At 44.1% G+C, this 22,042-nt stretch overlaps 1 long non-coding RNA gene across 1 annotated transcript in view; it reads left to right on the forward strand.

Moving 5' to 3' along the window:
* Positions 1-22,042, forward strand: part of LOC131807606 (uncharacterized) — a 138,058-nt gene that overhangs the window by 99,589 nt on the left and 16,427 nt on the right. The window contains exon 3 of the long non-coding RNA XR_009344553.1: positions 1,809-1,918. This is a non-coding gene — a long non-coding RNA (uncharacterized LOC131807606). The remainder of the gene's footprint in view (positions 1-1,808; positions 1,919-22,042) is intronic.

Here is a 22,042-nt window from a genome sequence, read left to right on the forward strand (position 1 = left end):
TTTAAAAAAGATTTTATTTATTTATTTGACAGACGGAGATTACAAGTAGGCAAGAGAGGCAGGCAGGGAGAGAGAGGAGAAAGCATGCTCTCTGCGGAGCAGAGAGCCCGATGTGGGGCTTGATCCCAGGACCCTGGGATCATGACCTGAGCTGAAAACAGAGGCTTAAACCCACTGAGCCACCCAGGAACCCTGGTGAGAAGGATTTTAGTCCTGAATTGCTCTGAGGCCTTTGGGGGAGGCCACACTTTAGCTAGGACTTGAATCAAAGTTCTAGCTCTTCCTCTGATGGCCACGGGACTCCCACTGGGTCTCCTGGCCTCTCTGGGCTTCAGTTTCTACTTCTGCAAAGTAACAATGATGAGCATAATAACTGTTACCACACTTCGATCTGGTGATAGAGGATAAATAAATCCTTGTCCCAGCCTGCAGGGTCTGGCCTCTGCTGAACTCAGTGATTTCCCCTCATGCCGACCTGCCCTTTGGTCTCAGGACTCAATCCTCTTGGGCTTTTTCTCGTCTTCCAAGCATACTGGGATTTTCCTGCCACTGGGCCTTTGTCTGTACTGCTCCTTCTGCTAACAATGCTCTTTGAGCCACCTTCTCTTTAACTACTTGTCTACCTGTTGGCTGCTCCAGCTTCAGATATTAACTCAAGAATGACCTCAGAGAACGCTCCCTGGGCCCCTGGATGCTTCCAGGCTCCCTGTTACATCACTATGCATCCCTCTCTCAGGGCATCTGTCTCAGTGCTTCATTACACTCTCACGGGTGTGGCTCTCTGATTTTTGTCTGTCTCATGCATTAGACTGTAAGCTCCATGAGGGTATTCTCAGCACTTAGCACCAGACCTAGCGGATAGAAGCTGCACAATACATGTCTTCCCGGGGTTTAAGTGTTAAAAGTCCTTTTGCAATATAATTGTTCATCTAATCCTGTGGGTCACCTTGGGAGGGAGGGATTAGTATTGTACTTTGTGGCAGAGACAGTATTGGTTACCAAAGATTCCATTCCATTCCATTTGTTTTCTTTCTTCTTCTTCTTCTTCTTTTTTTTTTTTTTTTTTTAAGATTTTATTTATTTATTTGACAGAGATCACAAGTAGGCAGAGAGGCAGGCAGAGAGAGAGAGGAGGAAACAGGCTCCCTGCTGAGCAGAGAGCCCGATGCGGGACTCGATCCCAAGACTCTGAGATCATGACCTGAGCCGAAGGCAGCGGCTTAACCCACTGAGCCACCCAGGCGCCCCCTTCTTTTTTTTTTTTTTTTTTTTTAGTATTATTTATTTATTTGACAGAGAGCCAGCTAGAGGGGGAACACAAGCAGGGGGAGTGGGAGAGGAAGAAGCAGATTTTCTGCAGAGCAGGGAACCCAACATGGGACTCCGTCCCAGGACTCCAGGATCATGACCTGAGCTGAAGGCAGACGTTAACGGACCGAGCCACCCAGGCGCCCCTCCATTTGTTTTCTTGTATTTCTTGGCTTCTTTGGGGTTAGGTAGAGCCAGGTGACTAGTTCTAGCCAATAAAATATGAGTGGGAGTCATGCGTGTCACTTCTGAGGTAGTGGTCTAGTTCTTCCCTTGCCATACGAATACAGATGCCCATGTCCCAGATGGTGCAGCTACAAGATGGTAGAGACTCTGTCAGTCTGTGTGACTGTGTTGAGCAGAGCTCCTCACAGGCTTATCTTGGCTATTATGAACAAGAAAGAAAATTGTGTGGTGTAAAGGTATTGGTTTTTGAGCATTTTGTTTCTTATGCAGCAAAGCTTCGTGGATCATGACTAATATACTCCCATTTTTTTCAGGTAAGAAAACGGAGCCTCAGAGAGGGGAGGTGACATGCTCAAAGTCATTGGAGCTACGGTGAGAGCTGGGATTCCGCCCCTGATGGTCTCATGGGGTCATGCGGACGAAGGTAAAAGTCCATTGAAAATTGTAAACTGCTGGGTAAGAAGAGATATCTAAGGGTTTGTTTTTTTCCCAAAGGTCTGGCCTAGGGGTTCCATGTCCCACATTGCAGGGTGGAAGTTGGGGTACAGAGATACTACCAGGATCTGCTGGTCTGGAGAATCTTGTGCTCCCTTGTGAGTCTGGAGTTCTTGCTTCCTAGAGACTCGTGAGTGGCAGTTGATAGTTATCAACATTTAGGGTGAATGCTGGCCTACTTCCCAGCCCTCCTTTCTGTTCCCACTGTGGGGCTCTTTTGTCCCAAATGGCATAAGATCTAAGTTTTTTGGGTCAGTTAGTCCTGCTCTTTACTAGCCATTATGTCCACTGGACCTGATGCTCAGAGGTCACCCAGTCTAGATGGGAGCACATTCTGCATTTCCAAACCAGACCAGAGGTGAGTCCAACTGTCCAAACTGGACCTCACACCCCTTTTGCCTCCACTCCCCCCACTCCCATAACATAGATCCCAGTCCAACCAAATCTCAAAAGTGATGTGCCTTTTAGGCAGAGGAAATAGCTTGAGCAAAGGCAGGGAGATATCAGAAAACTTGGTGTAGCAGAGACAATGGTTATGAGCCAGTAATTTTTAAAAAATATTTTATTTATTTATTTGACAGACAGAGATCACAAGTAGGCAAGAGAGGCAGACAGAGAGAATGGAGGAAGCAGGCTCCCTGCTGAGCAGAGAGCCTGATATGGGGCTCGATCCCAGGACCCTGGGATCATGACCTGAGCCGAAGGCAGAGGCTTTAACCCACTGAGCCACCCAGGTGCCCCGAGCCAGTAATTTTTAACTTTCCCTGATTTTACAGGGAAGAATTCTGGCCTGCTTGGTCAGCTCCTGAGTTCACCTTTGTTGTTTAGAATCCAGGTGAAGTAGGAAATGGACAGAAGGCACTAAAACTGTGAGAGGGTTAAGGTGGTTGACTCAGTAAAGAGCTAATATGGGAACACATGGAAGGGGCAAGAAATAGAAAAGCCTCATGGTCTGGAGGTTGAGAGTGAGTGAAGGAAAGAGAGTGAGTTTCAGGGAGATGCTACGTGGGAGATATTGAAAGCGGCAGTAAAAAGGAGGTTTTGAAGATGGTGGTTATCGATTAAGAATACATGTCTCCTTTTGAAGTTCTTAGAGAGGCTGAGTAAATACTTGAAGTACTTTACATTACTTTTTGGGTTGCTGGACTGTTTCTTTCACTAGGACACTGCGGAGAGTGGACCAGATAGCCCACATCTGTACTTGGGTTACATGGCACGTGGGATTGGACCTGTGAGCAGCCAATGTCAGGATCATGGATGGGGGCAGTGCTCAGGACAGAGAATGTCAGTATGTGAAGCTGTGGGGGGTGCCAGGACTCTTCAGAGCAGCACTAAACCTATTTGTATTCCTGCAGGCCTCTAGGTCACCCAGGTTCTGCCTGCTGCTGTATGCTTGACCATTGTATGTGGGAGTCATAGTAATAATATTTGCTCACATTTGCCATGAACTTACCACATACCCGTAAGATTTCTAAAAGCTTTACCCATGTTTTCTCTGTAATCCTCACAACTACCCAATGGAGCAGGTATTATTATCATCTGCATTTTATAAATGAAGGAATCGAGGCATGGAGAGGCTAAGTGATTTACCCAAGGTTACACCACTTGGAATTGGTGGAGCCTGTGTTTGAGTCCAGGTAGTTTAACTCTTAATAATTATGATAAGGTTCAAAGCAATTGTTTTTAGAGGGAGGCAGGCTTTGGAAATCTCTGCAATATATTTCCTATCTTTTATCCTCTTCCTTCCTCTCCCCTCCCCTCTCTCTCTTTTGTAAAGGACTTACCATAGCATTATGTGAATTTATTGGATTTATAATATGGTTTACAGAGGCAACAGTTTTAGTTAAAGAAAATTGGCTTCCTTTTCAAAATGTCATGTTTCTCATTTTCTCTCAGGATCTTGGGCTTTTTTCAAGCTCCCCTCGGCTCCTAAGTCATTCAGAAGCATGCTTCACAATTAGAATGCTAGAAACCCTCAACCGGCCAATTTAGGTTTTGTGATTTGTTCAATAGGACACTTAAAATAAACCCAGGAGTTGATTGTGAAGGAGAGGAATGAGTGGGAGCTGGGCGGGGGGGGGAGAGGAAAAGAAGCAAGTGTGAGGTAGCTGGGTGTCCACAGAGATGAGGGCCTCCATTCTTTGTCCATAAATGATTCAGCCATCTATTTACATATCCTTCCAGAGGTACAGACATCCTCATTTAGCTGTCTGTCCACTCATCCATCCCTCCATCCGTCCATCCATCAGTGAGATCCCTGTATATCCTTCATCTATCCATCCTGGCTTTGGGCTCATTCTGTAGCACCTCGGTTGAGTGATGCTCATACTAGTTCTCAGGAATCTATTTGGAATGGCTGATCCACTACCATTTGTTGAACACCCTCCACATGCTGAGAATTGTCCTAGAGAGCATTTAAGCAGGAAGGTGTGTTTGTGTTCCCGGCATTCCCAACAACCCTACAGAAGTGAAGCTCAGCAGAATTAAATATTTTTCACAAGCTCACACAGCTAATGAGAATCAAAACAGAAACAGGGAAGGTGGAGGCGGGAGGACTGGGAACTGGCCCAAGCTTTGCTTCTGCCATGGGCTGAGTTTTGGGGAGCTGACTTAGAGAAGATGGGAACGTAGGAAGTTCCGCCAAGTGGGTTATGCACTAGTATCCAGAGGTATGTCAGTCAGCTGTTGCCGCGTAACAAATCACCCCCCAGTTCTCACTCCTGTCTCTCAGGAAATTTTGAGGATTTGAAGGTTATTTTCTAGGAGCCAGGAACAGAGGCCAGGATCTCTCCTTGGCCAAAGCTAAATTCTTTACCACATGAGACTGAAGTTTGAGAAGTGTGTTAGGAAGAAGGGTCGAAGGGAGGTGGCATCTTGTTGCTTTGATCCTGAGATGTCTTTTTCTTTGGGTAAGCTCTGGAAAAGATGGCATATTAACAGCTTCTCCATCCAGGGTTCGTACACTTTCCCCTCCTGTTCCTTATTCTCCTCCTCCAAAGCAGAGTTCCAAGACTTGTTCTTTGCTCTGGATCTCTCCCGGGCAACAGTCAGGTGAGACCTATGGACCTCTGCTCAGTAAAAAAGAGTTTTTAAATGCATAACAAATACACAGGATTCCAAAGGAAACCAATTATATTGAAAGATAGTTATCTAGGGGCGCCTGGGTGGTTCAGTCAGCTAAGTATCTGACTCTTGATCTCAGCTTGGGTCATGATCTCAGGGCTGTAAATTTAAGCTCCACATTAAGCTCCACGCTGGGTGGGGAGCCTACTTAGAAAGAAAGATAGTTACCTAATTATTAAGAAAACCATTTTTTGATAAGCATTCTCTATTAACACTTCACCTATCAACCTAGTGGAGAGTTTAAAGTAGTGTTGGATGTAAGTATTTCAAAATACCTGAAATACATAGCGACTGTTAGGTGATATGAAAAAAATCCATGGTTTTAATTGGTGAAATCCCAGGTCCTTCTAATACTACTATGGCTTGTTGCCTATATTCATAAATGGAAGAAAATATTAAACTTCAGAGGTTAGTGGGAGAAAAAGTAATAAGTTCATAAATCACTGAATTCTCTCCATCGACCTGTAGAACCCAGGCAAAGAATTCCTGCTTCAAATTCATGCATGATATGAGCTTATTTTTAATTGGATACTGAATGAAAATTCAATTCATTTTGAGAAACTTTTGAGAAGTTTGCAAGAGTCATTGAGATGATGAGAGGTACCCTGGAGTTGTGCACAACTTGAACTGGGACTTGGTGTACTGGTGCCTGGTGGATTTATCGATAAGTAGGATGGGGGGTGTTAATGGCCTATCATCCCCTCTTCTGGAAAGCTGTATTGTGTGACATGGCTCAAAGGTGGGCATGATTTTCCTATTATCAGTAATGACATTTAAATTTATTCAACCCAAAAGCACTGGCCCAATGCCAGGGTGAGGATGGAAGAAAAATAAATGAAAATTAAGAAAAGCTGAAAGAAAACCAACTGTGCACAGCCTTTGGGAAATCCATTTGTAGCCACCCAGAGTTCGTGAGTCCATCTGGACAAAGCCGAAATTTCCACACTTTTGAAGACAGAAAAAGAATGGACGAGACCCAAGAGCAAGGCTAATGTTTTAAGAAAAGGCATTTCCAGCATGACCCACAAAGATTTTGATTATGATAATCATTTTTTTGCATAATTTTCACTGGCACTGTCAAAGCTTCCACTCACAGAAGGGCTTTCCTCTATGTTCCTTTTTAGGGGATAGGAAGGCAGACGTTGGCTGTCAGTTGGATGCCAGTGCTGCCAGAGCAGAGCGTTTCCTCAGGAGCTCAGGGGCCAGGAACCCTTTCGATATTTTTATGTAATTGGCACCAACCCCTGTCCTGCAGATGATGGACAGGGTCCTTAGGGACCCAGTCAGGATGGAAGCCTAGTGGTGAAGTTGGGGAACATTCTTAAGGGGACCACTTAAATTGTCAGAAGTTTGACAATGCAGAGGTGAGAGGGAGAGACCTTCCTCTCTCTGTGCTTAGGCCAACTTGCCGCCCAACTTGTTGCCCATCTGACTGCCTGCACACTAATATTTGAGTCACTGGAGGCTTCCTGAAAACCCAGGAATGGATGGCAGGGAGCCCTCTGGCGCATCAAGCCAATTTACACTGCCCTGCTGCAGGGCTGAGCCCACCACCCTCCAGTTCAACTGGAGGAGAACTGAAAGTGCATGGTACCCTTTGAAGGTTGGGTTGCTCCTTGAATGCATTGTGTCCAAGATGGAACTCAGCCCCATAAATATTCCATCTGTGCATCCTACCAGTTTTTCCTCCTAATCATCTTTGAAATCTGCTTCTCTCTGTGTCCACTAACCACTCCCTGATTCCAGCCGCCATCATCCCTCTCCAAGTGTTTAGATTCTGAGTAACTGCAGTGAGCTTGTCACTGATCTCTGTCTCCCTCTGCCCATTGTACTGATTTTCCCATGACCCTTTATAAGCAAAGGAGAGAAAAATGCAATGTTGAGTAGCCACTACAGTTTAATTCTTGAATTAATCAATTCACTTAATATTTGTTGAATACCTTCAATGTCCTACAAGCTCTTTTTGGAGCCTGTCCTCCTGGGACATATGATCACCCTGTCTCTGGTGGCATTAAGTGTTAATCTGCAGCCATCACAAATTTCAGTGCCTCCGTTCTTAGTAAAGGGTGATAATCAAAGCATAAATCATTTTACTTTCTCAGTGTAGTGATGAAATATTTAAAACAGGATGAAGGATTTGGAAAGTAAGAAAAACAAGAAACTACCACCTCAGATTAACACACTTGAATATTTGATCATTTTATATATACATGTATATATTTTAAGGTTTTTATTTATTTCTTTTGAGAGAGAGAGAGAGAGAGACAGAGTACATGAGTAGAGGGGAGTGGGAGAGGGAGAAGCAGACTCCCCATTGAGCAGGGAGCCTGATGTGGGACTTGATCCCAGGACTCTGGGATCATGACCTGAGCCACCAAGCCACCAAGCCGCCACACACAAACACATACACACACACGCACACACACACACACACGTACACACACACACACACACACACACACATATATATATATATATATTTTTTTTTTTTTTTGAGAGAGAGCACATGTGTACACAAGTGTAGGGGCCAGAGGTAAAGGGAGAGAGAAAATCCCAAGCAGGCTCCTTGCCCAGCACAGAGCCTGCAGGGCGTGATCTCATGACCCTGAGATCACAATCTGAGCTGAAGAAGAGTCAGACGCTTAACTGACTGAGCCACCTAGGCGCCCTGCTTTAAATTTTTCTTTTTAAAAAAATTTTATTTATTTATTTATTTATTTGACAGAGAGAGAGATCACAAGTAGGCAGAGAGGCAGGCAGAGAGAGGGGGAAGCAGGCTCCCTGCTGAGCAGAGAGCCCGATGCGGGACTCGATCCCAGGACCCTGAGATCATGACCTGAGCCGAAGGCAGCGGCTTAACCCACTGAGCCACCCAGGTGCCCTCCTGTTGATGTTTTAATATCTCTTTGCCTTTGTGAATTTAAAAAATTAACATGAGTGATACCATGCTGTAAATATTTTGAAGCTTAATTTAAAAATTCAAACATTGGGGGCATCTGGGTGGCTCAGTTAGTTAAACGTCTGCTTTCGGCTCTGGTCATGATCTCAGGGTCTTGGGACTGAGCCCCAGGTTGGGCTCCCTGCTCAGTGGGGAGCCTGCCTCCCCCTCTCCCTCTGCCCCTCCCATTGCTTGTGCTCTCACTCTCAAATGAATACATAAAATCTTTTAGAAATCTAAACATTTAGTTTTAGAAATTCATCCATGCGGATGACATAGGCCAAGTGCATACATTTTAACAGCGCTGCGGTATCCCAGCCTGTGACTTTGTCACACGTTTCTCTACTGAGGGATATTTAGGTTGTCCATACTTGTGTTTCTGGAGACAAACAAAGCTGCAGTAAACATCTTTATACCTCTCTCCTTGAGCACAGACACAGGATATTTAGGTCTCAGTCTTTACCAGATACTGACAGATGGCTTTCTGAAGAGGCTATCTTGTCATGTGGTAGGGAAGTTCTAAGATTGGGAATCAGGTGAACCTTGTTCTAGTCTAATTCTGGCATCCACTCACAGTGTGACTTCTGGCTTCCCCTCTTTGTTCTCAGTTTCCCCCTCATTAAGATGAAGGTCTAGACTAGCAGATTTCCACAGTTCCTTCTCCTGAGCTGGTTAAAAAAGATGTTTTGTGGAACTATCTGCTCTCCTAGAAACAAATGTCCCAGAGGTGGGTTTGCTCTAAGCCCTAGAGATGGGTTGATTGTGGAAGGCAGTTGACATTTCCGAGCCCCTACCAAGTGTTTTGGGCACTTTGATTTTTCATTTCCTTGACCCAAGAGATTAAATGGTTTGTTTAAGACCACAGAGCTGGGAATGATCAGAACTAGACTTGAACCCAGGACTACGGGATTCCAGAGCCTGAGTTCTGCTTCTGCTCTGCCACAGGGCAAGTTCCTTCCCAATACCCCCATCTGGGTTGTTGGAATGGTGTTCTTCTTGGGGGTCCATGGGCAGGCCATCGATGCCAAGGGGCCCCAGCCTTCCACCCTGCCTCAGGAATGTAGAGCTGAGCCTGTAGATATGAGGGGGGTGCAAGAAAGAGCCCCCCTTTGGAGGGAAGAGAAGAAGAAAGTGGGATTGAGCCAGAGGCTGAGGACCCCACGAAAGCATGAACTCTGAAGGCATTTATCCTCTGACCACAGCCAACGAGCCAGTGAGGAACAGGCATCAATAAGAAGCAAATTAAACACCAGCTCCAGTTAATTAGTAAGCACAGCTGCTTGCTTTCCTGCATTCAATTTCAGACTCACATTATGAATTGCCTCCCTGGAGAAACCACCCCCTCCTTCGCCAAAGAAGGCCTTGATCCAATAAACCAACTTTTAACGGAACAGCATCTTTCAATCGAAGGATGATGGCAACTTATCTCTGGGTCCTAGCTCTGTGGTGACATGAATTCTCTGAGCTGCCCAATCTCACTCAAGGTTAGTAATTAAGGCATAATTGAAATGAAATTAATTGCAATAAATGTGTAATTAGCACAGCCATTGATTAAGGGCATTTGAAATACAGTCTGTGCATGAGACATTGATTGCCATGCTTTTTTTTTTGATAAATGTAATTGCAATGATATCTTTTGTTACTCCAGAAGGTCTTTTTTGTGTAATGAATTTCCATAGGAAGGACTGGCCTTGAAGCCATCTGACTTCCTGAAATTCAGAGATATATAGAGATTATTCCAGGCCCCAGATGTGTTGAGTACAAGCTCTTTTGCCTAGATTTTGTATAGGATCTGTTTCAGGGTGGCCCCCTGGCCCATAGGCATTTTTGTTCAAATTAGAAATAGGCCCTCCTTACTTTGGGTAGACCCAGCTTATGCCAGGTACATATCTTGGCCAATGAAGTATGGGCTGGATTTCAGTGCTCACTGTTCCATTCAGCCGAGCACCTTTGTGCAGTGAACAACTTTTACATCCATACATAGCGGACTTGGTATCCTTATCCATATAGAGGGAGATGACAGGAAGGCAGAACCAGACCTCACTGGCATGAAACGTCTCTTATGAGCAAAGCCTACAGATGCCTTCCTCTCCCAGGCCACCTTAACTGGTTAGATGTTATGTAGAAATTGCCATCTGAAATTATTTGACTCTAACAGTAGCCAGAGGGAAGATAGTGGGATTGGTCTAGGTAAGGCCTGGGGTTGGGGTGGGGTGGGGTAGAATCTGGCCACAGGACTAAGTTGTGGGCAGTTGGTAGCAGTTTTAGGCAACCTTTCCTAATTACACTATTGGAGGAGACATGTTGACTTGAGGACGATCCGGTTGGACAATGCAGGGGTCAGATGTGGCAGAGGGATGGACAGGGTCTGCCAGAGGAGTTGGTGAACAATAGGACTGGGTTTCCCTGGGGTCCCACACTGGATCTGGGATAGTAGGGTCTAGGTCTGAGTTAGTTGGGGGAGAATATAGTACATTAGGGCAGCTGATCTACTCCAGGCCCTGCCCTTAAATTGGGCTAAACCTAGGCTGGGTGACAAGGAGCTGAAGGTCATGTCTGCAGCTCCGTGATGACCATTCCTCCCCAGCTTTCTGGGTCTGAGGGGGAATGGCTGGTCTTGAGCCATCCTAAGGCCTTCCCTCTGTGACTGAATGTCTGATATTCATACTGAGGAGTTTACTCATTCATTCAGCTTTACTTTTTCATTCACATACCCTGTAAATACTTAGTGGATGACTTCTATGTGCATGTGCTATGCTAGCTGCTAGGAATATAGTTGTGACCTAATCCCTCATGGAGTTCAAGGTTGAATGGGACAGTCTGGTTTTCAATAATCATATGTACATATCCCCCTAATTATAAGGTGGAACCAGGTGTGCTGGATGCTTTCCATTTGCCTCTCCAGATCCATGCTCCACCTTCTTCCCTCCACCCTCCTCTGTGCCCCGGAGGCTGATCATTGCATTTCTGGCTCTTCTGTTGTCTGCTTTTAGAGGCTCCGCCAACAGGGGCCTGGCTAGAGACTAGAGGGAGGGAAATGGGGTATTTTTTCCCCCACATCTCTGGGATTTGGCTGTGTCATTATTGAATGGCATAGCTCTCCACTCACCTCTCAGGTTCTGGTACAGCTTCCTCCCCAGGAGGCCATGGTGTTAATGATACTCCACCGTTTTTGGATTTGTAACACTGCATGCGCCTCTATGTTTCCTTCCCCTTGGCCTGTCTTTGTCAATGATCTCTTTAAAATCTTGGGTTACCTAGCCCAGCTGTGCCATGTTTCTCCACAGGGACTGACTAGGATGGTAGGAGTACAGGGTAATATGAGAAGGGACTGAGGGGACCACTGGCTTGATCTGGGTTTTGTGTGTGTGTGTGTGTGTGTGTGTGTGTGTGTGTGAAGGAATGCTTCTTTGCAATTAAAATTGAGATCGGGAAGAGGAATAAGTGTTAGGCAGATGTAAGAAAGTGGGAGATAAAAGGAATTTCCCTGCAGAAAAAGAGTAGGTGCAAAGGCCCTGAGGTAAGAGGGGAGAGTGAAATATCTTTGAGGCCTGAGGGGAGGCTGAGTTCCTGTTGTCATTTGTTGCCTCTTCTGGCCAAGATCGGAGGCAGCTGTGATCCCTGAAGCTTGCAACAGCCTTCCAGGCGCCAGGGGCCTTTTAGACACAAGAAATCTTTCACTTTCAGGGCTATATTCCCCATTTGGGGCTTGGCCTAAGTCCCGGTGGCATGGCCTTGAGGTCTTTCAGCCATTTCCTACAGCAAGAGAGTCTCTCTTTCCTGAAGTTTACATACACCTTTTGATGTGCCTCTTGGATAGGAGAGGAGCTTCCAACAAGACTTAGCTAGAAATGAATCCTCTCTACTTGACCTGCTGCAAGGTAAATATTTTGCACCTCATTTTCTCACCTGTAAAATAGGGTTAATGAAACCTGATTAAACAAGGCATCGCTCAGCTCTCCCCTCCACTCCTGGCCCAATTCAGAACTTCAGAACCTGGGTCTCTCTTGGCCCAATATCTTCTACCTTCATCTTTTAGCTTGTATGACTGACTCCCTTTTGCAGTTTTCAGCCAGGTTGCTCCTTCTGAAATGTAGATTTGATCTCATAACACCCGTAATCATAATCCCTCAGTGTTTCCCCAGGCTCCCAGCAGCTGGCCATCAGATTTGCTGGGAAAATTTTTATTTTTTTAAAATTGTGTTAAAAACACATAAGATAAAATTTAGCATCTTAACCATTTTTAAGTATACAGTTCATAATGTTAATTATATTTACATTGTTGTGCAGTATAAATACAGAACTTTCTCATCTTGAGAAGCCAAAACTGTGAACATTAAACAACTCTCTAGTCCCCCTCCCCAGACCCTAGCAGCCACATTCTGCTTTCTTTCTCTGTGAATCTGATTACTTTTAACTACCTCATATAAGTGGAAATATACCATATTTGTGTTTCTGTGACTGGGTTATGTTACTTATTTTAATAATTTTGCTAAGTATGTTACTTATTTTAACATCCTATCCTCCAGATGGATATTTTCATCCATGTTGGAGCCTGTGTCAGAATTTCTTTCCTTTTTAAGGCTGAATAATATTCCACTGTATGTATAGATCATGTTGTCATGATATCCTTCCATTCTTTAGTGGACACTTAGGTGGCTTCTGCTTCTTGGGTGTTGTGAATAATGCTATGAGCATGAGTGTGTAAATGTCTCTTTGAGACCCTGCATTCAATTGTTTGGGATATATACCCACAAGTAGGATTTTTGGATCACATGGTCATTCTATTTTTAATTTTTTGAGGGATGGCCATACTGTTGGAAAGGCCTTAAGAATTGTGGATGCCTGGGTCCACCCTGGGAGATGCTGGCTCAAAAGGTCTAGAGGTGATATGGGGTGGGGAGAGAGTGGGTTGAGAATCAAGTCTAAATTCCTGAACGTGGCATACAAAATCCTTAATGGTCCATCTCCCAGCCTCTGCCACTGTCTTCTTTTCTTATGTATGCCTGAGAAATACCCATATTCTTGTTTCCTGGACACAGCAAAGCACTTCAATCCCCTAGGCCTTTGCAAATGCTCTACCTTCCAACCAGAGTTCCCTCTCTTTCTTCTGTGCCTGGAACACCTCAGATCATCTGGCAAAATTCAGCTTAGCTGTTAGTCACCTCCATTAGGAAAGCCCTTCCCTTCCTGGTCTTGGCTCCTCACAGCCGACAGCCAAGCTAAGTCCCACAGAGGAGGGAGCAGAACCAGCTTGGTTCTGTAAGGTCCACACAAAGAGCCATTTCTCTATCCTCATCAGCAGATTTGGAACAAAGTTTGAAACATACACATATGCCATTGTTGCCATGGTTACTGTAAAGGCATTCTAAATGTAGATGATTACATAATCAGCTGGAATAACTCTTTTGGAGAATAAAAAGTTCTGACCTCCTCTTGCAATGAACCCAAAAACTGTGGGTGGTGACTCTACATAGAGTCCTTGGGGAATGATGCATTTGGGCTGTGGGCAACAAGAAGAATTACCTTCAAAGTGCCCTATGCCACCATCCAGGATGAAGCTTTCATTCTGTAGATGGCAAAATTGAGGCCCAGAGAGAAGAAGTGACTTTCTTAGAGTTCCCCAGAGAGCTGGAACCTGAGCCGGGAGAAGCTCCAGGTTACTAGGGGCTGGTGCCCATAGGGGTGGGAGTCTTGAACTTGATACGAGGCAGACTTGAATACCAACCATGGTTCTTGGAGCCTCAGTTTTTAAACTTGGGCTATTATTTGTATTAGTCAGTGTAATTAATGCTGGTTGCTATAACAAACAACTCCAAAATCTCAGTGACTTTTCAACAATAAAAGTTTTGGTTTTTGCTTATGACATAGAGCAGTTGGGCATTTGATAGGTGAGATCCCATGTGATGATTGAGGAATTCAGGCTCCTTTCATCTCTTGGCTTTTCCATCTCCAGGAATCATAAAGAACAGATGACAAAAGGCCTCCTTCTGCTAGGTGGACAGTTGGTGACAAGCGTGGTGGATGCATAGGAAGGGACAAGGGAAGAAGCTAGTCACTAGCCAGGATTGATACATCCATCTTGAGGTCTGTTTATTACTTCAGCCAAATTTAGCCTAGTTGAATATGAAGACTGATGATCTCTGGAGCAGAGCAAGGGGATGATTACCAAGGACCTATTAAAGCCTTCCACTTCCACATGGCTCCATCTCCGGAGGCCGTGTTAGAATGCATCTTTTAGGGAGGCCACAAGTTATGGGGAAACATCAGAAACCTTGAAATCACACAGACCTGAATTTTATCTTTGCCTCATGTTTTCTTAGCCGTGGGATCTCCGGCAAATTATTTACCTTCTCAGAGCCTCTGTTTCTTTTTTAATTAATGAATTTTTGAAAGTAGGCTCCATGCCTAGTGTGGAGCCCAATACAGGACTCGAACTCAGGACCCTGAGATTGAGACCTAGGCTGAGATGAAGAGTTGGCTGCTTAACTGGCTGAGTCACCCAGGCACCCCTTTGAGCTTCTGTTTCTATATCAAAACAGGGCATAATTAATAAAGATGCAAAAATTAAATGGGCCATATAGAGAACAGTATTTGTCTATAGTAGGTGCTCAATAAATATGCTCTTTATTAGGACCTATTGGCCCTTCAAAACTGTGACTCCTTATTCCTCCATACTGTGTTCTCATGTCCTGCATCTTCACCATTTCTTATCTTCATCCCGATAGCTGTGCCTTGGACATATTCCATAAGAGAAGTTCCACCTTCTTAGCATCTGCCAACACTCCAAGCTCTATTCTAGAATGCTGTCAACCCCAACAGATCAGAGTTGGATAGGCTAGTGGACAGCCCTTAGAATCCACACAGCCAAATCATGCAGTGTGTTGGAGGCCATGAGGTGGCTGGATTTTATTCTAAGTGCAGTCCACTGAAGGATGTTACAAGCAGAGGGAAGAATGATTTAACTTATATTTTAAAAGACATGCTTGTGGTTTTGTTTTTGTTTTTCCCCTGCTCCTTAGAGAATGAATTGTAGAGGTACAGGCTAGAAGCAGAGAGATCTGATTGTGTGGGAGTAGTTGGGATGGAGAGAGGTAGACAGATTGAAGAAATATTTAGGAGAGGGAATCAATGGACCTTGAGGCTGGGAAGCCTCCCAGAACACAAGGAGTTGAAAGAGATCAGAGGGCCTATGAAGGATATGGAGGGTATGAAAGAGAGATTGGAAACACAGAACATTGTTATTTTTCGGCAAGACACACAATAGCAGCAGTATCTAAAGGTACAGTTACAGGAAACTCCACAGAGCTAAAGGGAGATTTAAATCTACAGATAGAAAGCCTTCCTATATAAATAAGAAAAAGAAGCCATCCCATAGTCACTGCCAGGAGAGATTTTAAATTTCAAGGATAAAGAAACAATCTTACAAGCATACTTGAAGGTAAACATTTTAAAAAGAAATGAAGGGAGAAAAATCAGACTGACTTGACTGCAAATTTCTTCAAAGAATTACATGCAGGAGAAAAAAATCAGAGTCAAAGCCTTGAAGGAAGTTACCCCAAAATTCTGTGCCCAGGCAAGAGGTCATTTGTATTGGAAGACAATTTAGAGATATTGTTAGGTATGCAGAGACAGAGATTATACTACTTGTATATTTCTTTTCTGGGGGAAAAAGGCTGGAAAATACATTTCAAAATATCAAGGTATGAAGCAAACACCTTAAGAATGGAAAATTCAACAGCTAGTAATGGGGTGCCTAGGTACCCCAGTCAATTAAGCATCTGCCTTTGGCTCAGGCCATGATCCCAGGGTCTTGGGATTGAGCCCCACCTCAGGCGCCCTGCTCAGTGGGGAGCCTGCTTCTCCCTCTCCCTCTGCCTGCTTCTTTGCCTATTTGTGCTCTCTATCTCTCTGTCAAAAAAGAAAATCTTTTAAAAAATGAAAGAATGGAAAGTTCGGGCTCTCACTGGTGGGCCATAGGAAAGTTTAAACCTTGCGTAAATCTAAATATATCTTTTAAAAAAGATTTTATTTATTTATTTGAGAGAGAGAGAGAGAGAATGAGTGAGAACAGGGGGAGAGGGAGAAGCAGACTCTGAGCTGAGTGCAGAGCCTGAATAGGGGTTTGATCCCATGACCCTGAGATCATGTCCTGATGAGCCTATATCAAAAGTGGGATGTTCAGCTGACTAAGCTGACTCAGAAGCCCCTAGATATATCTTTAAATGAAAAGCAAATGTCATAAAGAACTCTAGAAAGAATGAAAATAATAATAGTTAATGGTAAGTGACCTACTTCCTATATGGCAGGCACTAAATGGTCCCCCATATTAATTCATTTAATTCTCATATCTTTACAATGTGGGCATTTTTAGAAACTCTATTTCAAAAATGAGGAACATGAATATAGAGAAATTAAGTAATTCTCCCAAGATTATACACACATGAACCCAGGAAACCTGACTCCAGAGCTTGTACTCCTTCCTATATATACTGGAGGGAGAGGGCGATAAAATTAAAAGTAGCTATGGGGTGAATCTTGCAGATCTGTGTAAATAAAATTTGTATAAGAGGAAGTTAATGTAGAAGTTCAATCAAGTTATCTTCCTACAACAAATACATAATAATCTTGAAAGAAAAAAAAATTTTTTTAAGTTTTTATTATTTAACTTAGGAGTTCTGCCTCTATCATCATGTCCTAAGAAATAATCAGTAATATGCCCAAAGAATATTTTGTACAAGGATATTTATTGCAGTGGTATTTAATACAAAGAAAAGTTGGAAAGCAACACAAATGACCCAACAATTTATAATTAGTTCAATTCAGTAACTTTTGTTTTAATTCAATAAATTTTGATGCTGAACATTCATATGGTAGAAAAACATGCAGCCATTTAAACTATACTGTGGAGGAAGATCTAGAGACATGTACTAGCATATAGATTCACACCCAAATTAACAGTGCATTAAATAAGATGGAAGTTTCTCTTTCATGTAGTAGTCTGGAGATGATTAGTCCAGGTTTTGCAGTGGCTCTGCTCTGTGAGGCCAGTAAGGGACCCAGCCTTCCTCTATCTTGTTGTTCTGCCCTCTCTAGATATGGTCCAAGGCAGTCCACATGTCACCCTTATTCTCTGAGAAGTAGGTCAAAGTGACAAAAGAGAGCAATGGAGGGCATGTCCCTTTCTGTGCTACATTTGGGAATAGTATATGCATCCCTTCCATTGGCTAGAACTCAGTCACATTGCTACCTCTAGCTGCAAGGGAGTCTGGGAAATGTAGTTTAAAAAAATTACTGACTTGGGCGCCTGGGTGGCTCAGTTGGTTGAGCGACGGCATTCGGCTTGGGTCATGATCCTGGAGTCCTGGGATTGGGTCCCGCATGGGACTCCCAGCTCCATGGGGAGTCTGCTTCTCCCTCTGACTTTCTCCCCTCTCATGCTCTCTCTCTCTCTCAAATAAATAAATATTTTTAAAATTTTTTAAAAAATAAATAAAATAAAAAAATTACTGACAATCAGGGGCACCTGTGTAGCTTAGTCTGTTAAGGATCTGCCTTTGGCTCAGGTCATGATCCCAGGTCCTGGGTTTGAGCCTTATGTTGGGCTCTCTGCTCAACAGGGAACCTCCTTCTCCATCTGCCTGCTGCCCCCCCTGCATGTGCTCTCTCTCTCTCTCTGTGTCAAGTAAATAAATAAAAACTTAAAACAAATACTGATAATCATTAAAAAGTTTGAAGGACAAAAAAAAAAAAAAAAAAAAGGGAGTGCCTGGCTGGCTTAGTTGGAGGAACATGCGACTCTTGATCTCTTGGGGTCATGAGTTTAAGCCCCATGTTGGATGTGAGATTACTTAAGTGAAAATAAAACTTAAAAAAAAGTTTGGAGGATTCCATTCATAAAAGGAGAATGGCAGAGTGGATATTGGAGAACACATAGCACCTTTTGACTCAGCACAGAAAACATTTTTACAACATAGAAAATGAGAAAGCAGGAAGCAAAACAGGAGCAGTGTACTCATACAAACAATTCCTTTCTCCCTCTACATAAACAGTGGTTATCTTCAAGAGCTGGGATTGTAGATGATTTAAATTTTCTTCTTTGTGCTTTTATTGTATTCTCCCAATTTTCTACGAGTTAACTCCCCCCCCCCCATAATCAGAAGAACTCCCCATGTATACCTTAAAAGAAGTAATTTAGGAGACAAAGCAGCGTGTGTTTTGTGTCTGCAGCCACCTCTCCTTTCTTCTCTGACTTTCCTCTGCTGGGCCTCTTTTGTTGATGGATTTCTCATTTCTCAGGCAAAGGGATGGCATCGTCTATTCTGTGACCCATGTAGGAAAGCCCAGAGTGGGTTGTCAGTGAGTTTATTTTAGTGTGATGCAGGCAGCTTTCTGCCAGGAATACAGGCAGCCTCCAACATGTCTTTCTCCTTCAGGGGGATAAGGAAGAGCATTCTCTGGTTCTCAGAAAGCAAGGGCTTTTGCACGGGATGGGCGAGAAAGGGAGTGTTAAGCAAAGAGTGGAGGATGGGGCAGGAACCAGGAAGTAGGAAGCACTAGGAGGCTTCATGGCCTTCCTGCTTCCTGGAGCCTGTGACGTGAGGGGTTTAGGCAAGACCTGCTTCTCCCTGGGGTCTGGCTTCATAGCTGATTTTCCCAAGAGTGGGGACAGTACTGACTCCTCCTCAAAGCTTTGTTGGATTAGTTGTCAGCTTGGCCTTTGGTTTAATGACCATGTCACAAGACTCCACAAAACCCAGGGAGGGCCTCCTGTGTGCCCGGCGTTGTTCTGGCTGATAGGAGTTTGCCTTTTATGAACTGGTGATTGGAGCCCCATGCTTTGGTTTCCTCACCTGGGAAGTGGGACAGTACAACCTCTCCCTCACAGAATGGATAAGAGGATTAACTGAGCTGAGGCTGAGGAAGTGCCTAGCCTGTGTTTAGTGCAGACGAAGACACTGGATTAGTTTGTTGGGGCGCCTAAGAAAGGACCACAACTTGGGTGATTTAAACATCAGCGTGTCTCACAGCTCTGAGGGCTGGAAGCCTGAGATCAAGGTGTCAGCAGGATTGGTTTCTTCTGAGTCTGTGAGGGAGAATCTATTCCAGGTCTCTCTCCCTTGGTGTGGGGATGCCTGCCTTCTCGCTGTGGCTCTTCTGATTGTCTTCCCTCTGTGCCTCTGTGTTCAGATGTCCCCTTCTTAGAAGGACACCGGTCCTATTGGGTTGAGACCCAGCTGAAAGACTGCATCTCACCTGGATTACTTCTGTGAAGACGCTGTTTCCAAATAAGGTCATATTCTAAGGTAGTTGGGGCTTAGGACTTTGGCATACGAGTTTTGGAGGGAAGGACAGACTCAGTCTGGAGCATGCACCTCTAGCATCTACAGTAGGATGCTGGAAATATTGGTCATTATTATCGCCAGGATCTTTGTGAGCTTTGACAAGTCATCCTGCCCCAGGCCATCTCCAGTTGCCATGGCACTGATGTCTTGGAAAGGGGACAGCGAGGTCTTTCTTGTCTGAGCCATGATGGTGACATTCCTGTCTGTCTCCCAGGGCTCCATCCTAGACACTTCAATGTGACAACAGTCTCTGCAGCGCTGGCCAGCTTCTCCCCTACAGGGCCACTCCTGTTCAGCTCCTTCTCCCTCCTTGTAAGAGTTTGAAAAATTCATTTATTATACCCATTTATTTAGCAACCACTACTGTTACACTCATGAAGTGCCAGAATTACTCTGGGCATTTTACAAATATTAACTCATTTAATCCTCCTAACAACCTATTATTACCTCCTAGATGAGGAAACAGAGGCACAGAGAAGTTAAATAACTTGCCCGAGATTTCATGATGAGCATGTGGTAGAGCTTGGATTTGAAGCTGGGTGGAGCTGAATAGCTGAATAGTGTTCTGAATAGCTACACTGTGAAAAGGAAGTAATGTGGCAGGACTACAAACTTGAGAAATGTGAACTTGGATCCCAGCTAATAGGCTGTAGAAATTTCCATTGCTGCCTGTTTCATCTGTAACTTTTCTGAGAAGAACAGATTCATTCATCCCCCAGTTTTCTTGATCACATTTGGTTATGTCATTCCAGGCCTCCGCTGATTGGGCTGGGGTGGACATGTGACTTAAGGGTGCCCCATGTGTCGGCTGGGACCCATGACTTGGATGGCTGGTCAGATTGCATTCTCAGACATTTGGCTAAGAGGCTTGAGCAGTGAGGATGGGACCTGAAACCTTTGGTCAAAAGGCATTTTTGGTCTAAAATGGTCCTTTTAGGTCATATACACACCAGAGTTAGAAGGCAGTGGAGGGCACTTGTAGGCAAATGGAGGAATGCTTTCAGAGCCAGAGAGAATGGAATAGGGCAAAGAGAACCTTATACTAGAGTCGAGTTCTCCACCCCCAGCCACCAGCTGCCAATGACTGACTTACATGGGGTCAAAAAAGCCAGCTTCCTTTACTCAAGAGGGAACCAACTTTGTGTTTTCCATTCATGCTGTTGAGCTCCCTCAGAGATTAGGCTGAAGCTGGTCTCCACCTAAGATGACATCCTTGCTTAGCTTTCTTCTTTATTCTTCCTTGTCCTGCTTCCTTCTCTCTTTTTCTCCTGAGGGCCACCTCAACAAGTCACTTGCACAAAAATCCCCATCTCAAGGGCAAGATGGGTTCCCAAGAAACAAAGACAGATACTCTCGCTCTGAACTGTTGTCCATAAGATTTAGTTTTGGTGTGTTTTCTATCCTAGCATGCTGGGTAATCTACTTTCTTTATAATAACTCCTCTTTGCTTGAGTTAACATGAGGTGTCTGCTTCTTGCAGCAAAACAAGTCCAAATTGTGTGAACTTGGTAAAGTTGCTCAACCATTCTCAATTTCACTCCATCAGGAAAATGATACCCATGATTCTTATGACTTCTGTGCTTGCTTTGGTGATATAATAAGAGAATGCACATGGCAGCTGCCAACATTGTGATGGGCTTGGAGTGGGCACCCTGTTAATGACTTCCCTTTTCCTTCACAATACTTTCTTCCTCCCTTGTTCACATCAATTCAGGGGGAGCATAAAGAGAAATGATACCAGACAATATATATCATATATCAGTATGACTTTCAAAGCAACATGGAAATGTGGGAGTTCAGAGAGGTATGAGTTTAGAGTCCCAAAGACCCAAGTTTCAGCTCTTTAGCCCATTGCTTTTCAGTTATAATGAGATCTAAGTCATCAGGGGATCTTGTTCTTGCACAGACTCTGATTCAGGAGGTCTGGGCAGAGCCTGAGATGCTGCCTTATAACAGGTCCAGGTAACCCGTGCTGCTGGGCTTCGGAATAGCACGACTTTGAGCAGTGGGTCTCTAGTTGGTCCTTTGGTTCCAGAGTGATTTTTTTTTTTTCCTTCCCCAAACAGAAAACCTGAATGGCAGGCTCTTCCCTTTTCACTTTTATTTTGTACATCCCTTGAGATGTAGTTCCTGCCCATAAGGAGATCTCAGTGGTTGAGGCGGCCAGGAAAGCTGTCAGTTGTGAGGAAGAGCTAAGTGTAGGGCTTGTGGAGGCTGGTGAGGGGCACTCATTTCTGGAGAGGATGTCAGGGAAGTTTCCTTGGAAGAGATGAGCTGTTAGTCTATCACTCCACATAGATACTTCCTGATTCCTACCTTCCTGCTTTTTTAAGCAAGGACCATGCACTAGAATCCCAGTGCTGTTGTGACATCTTCCCTCCTGTTGTCTGCTCTCTGACTTCTGTGTAGAGTGCAGGTTCTCCGGCTTCTTCATAAGACTATCCACAGCTGAGCCTATTGTAGCCCTTAGCCTCACCTTGAGTCTCCTAGCTACCTATGTGTTAGAGATCCTAGCCTTCTTGTCCCTGATCTGGAGCCTGTTTTTTTTTTTTTTTAATTTTTATTTTATTATTATTTATTTTTATTTTTATTTTTATTTATTTATTTATTTTATTTATTTCTTTGACAGAGACAGATCACAAGTAGG

This window comes from Mustela lutreola, chromosome 9, assembly GCF_030435805.1.
Source record: "Mustela lutreola isolate mMusLut2 chromosome 9, mMusLut2.pri, whole genome shotgun sequence".
NCBI lineage: Eukaryota > Metazoa > Chordata > Mammalia > Carnivora > Mustelidae > Mustela > Mustela lutreola.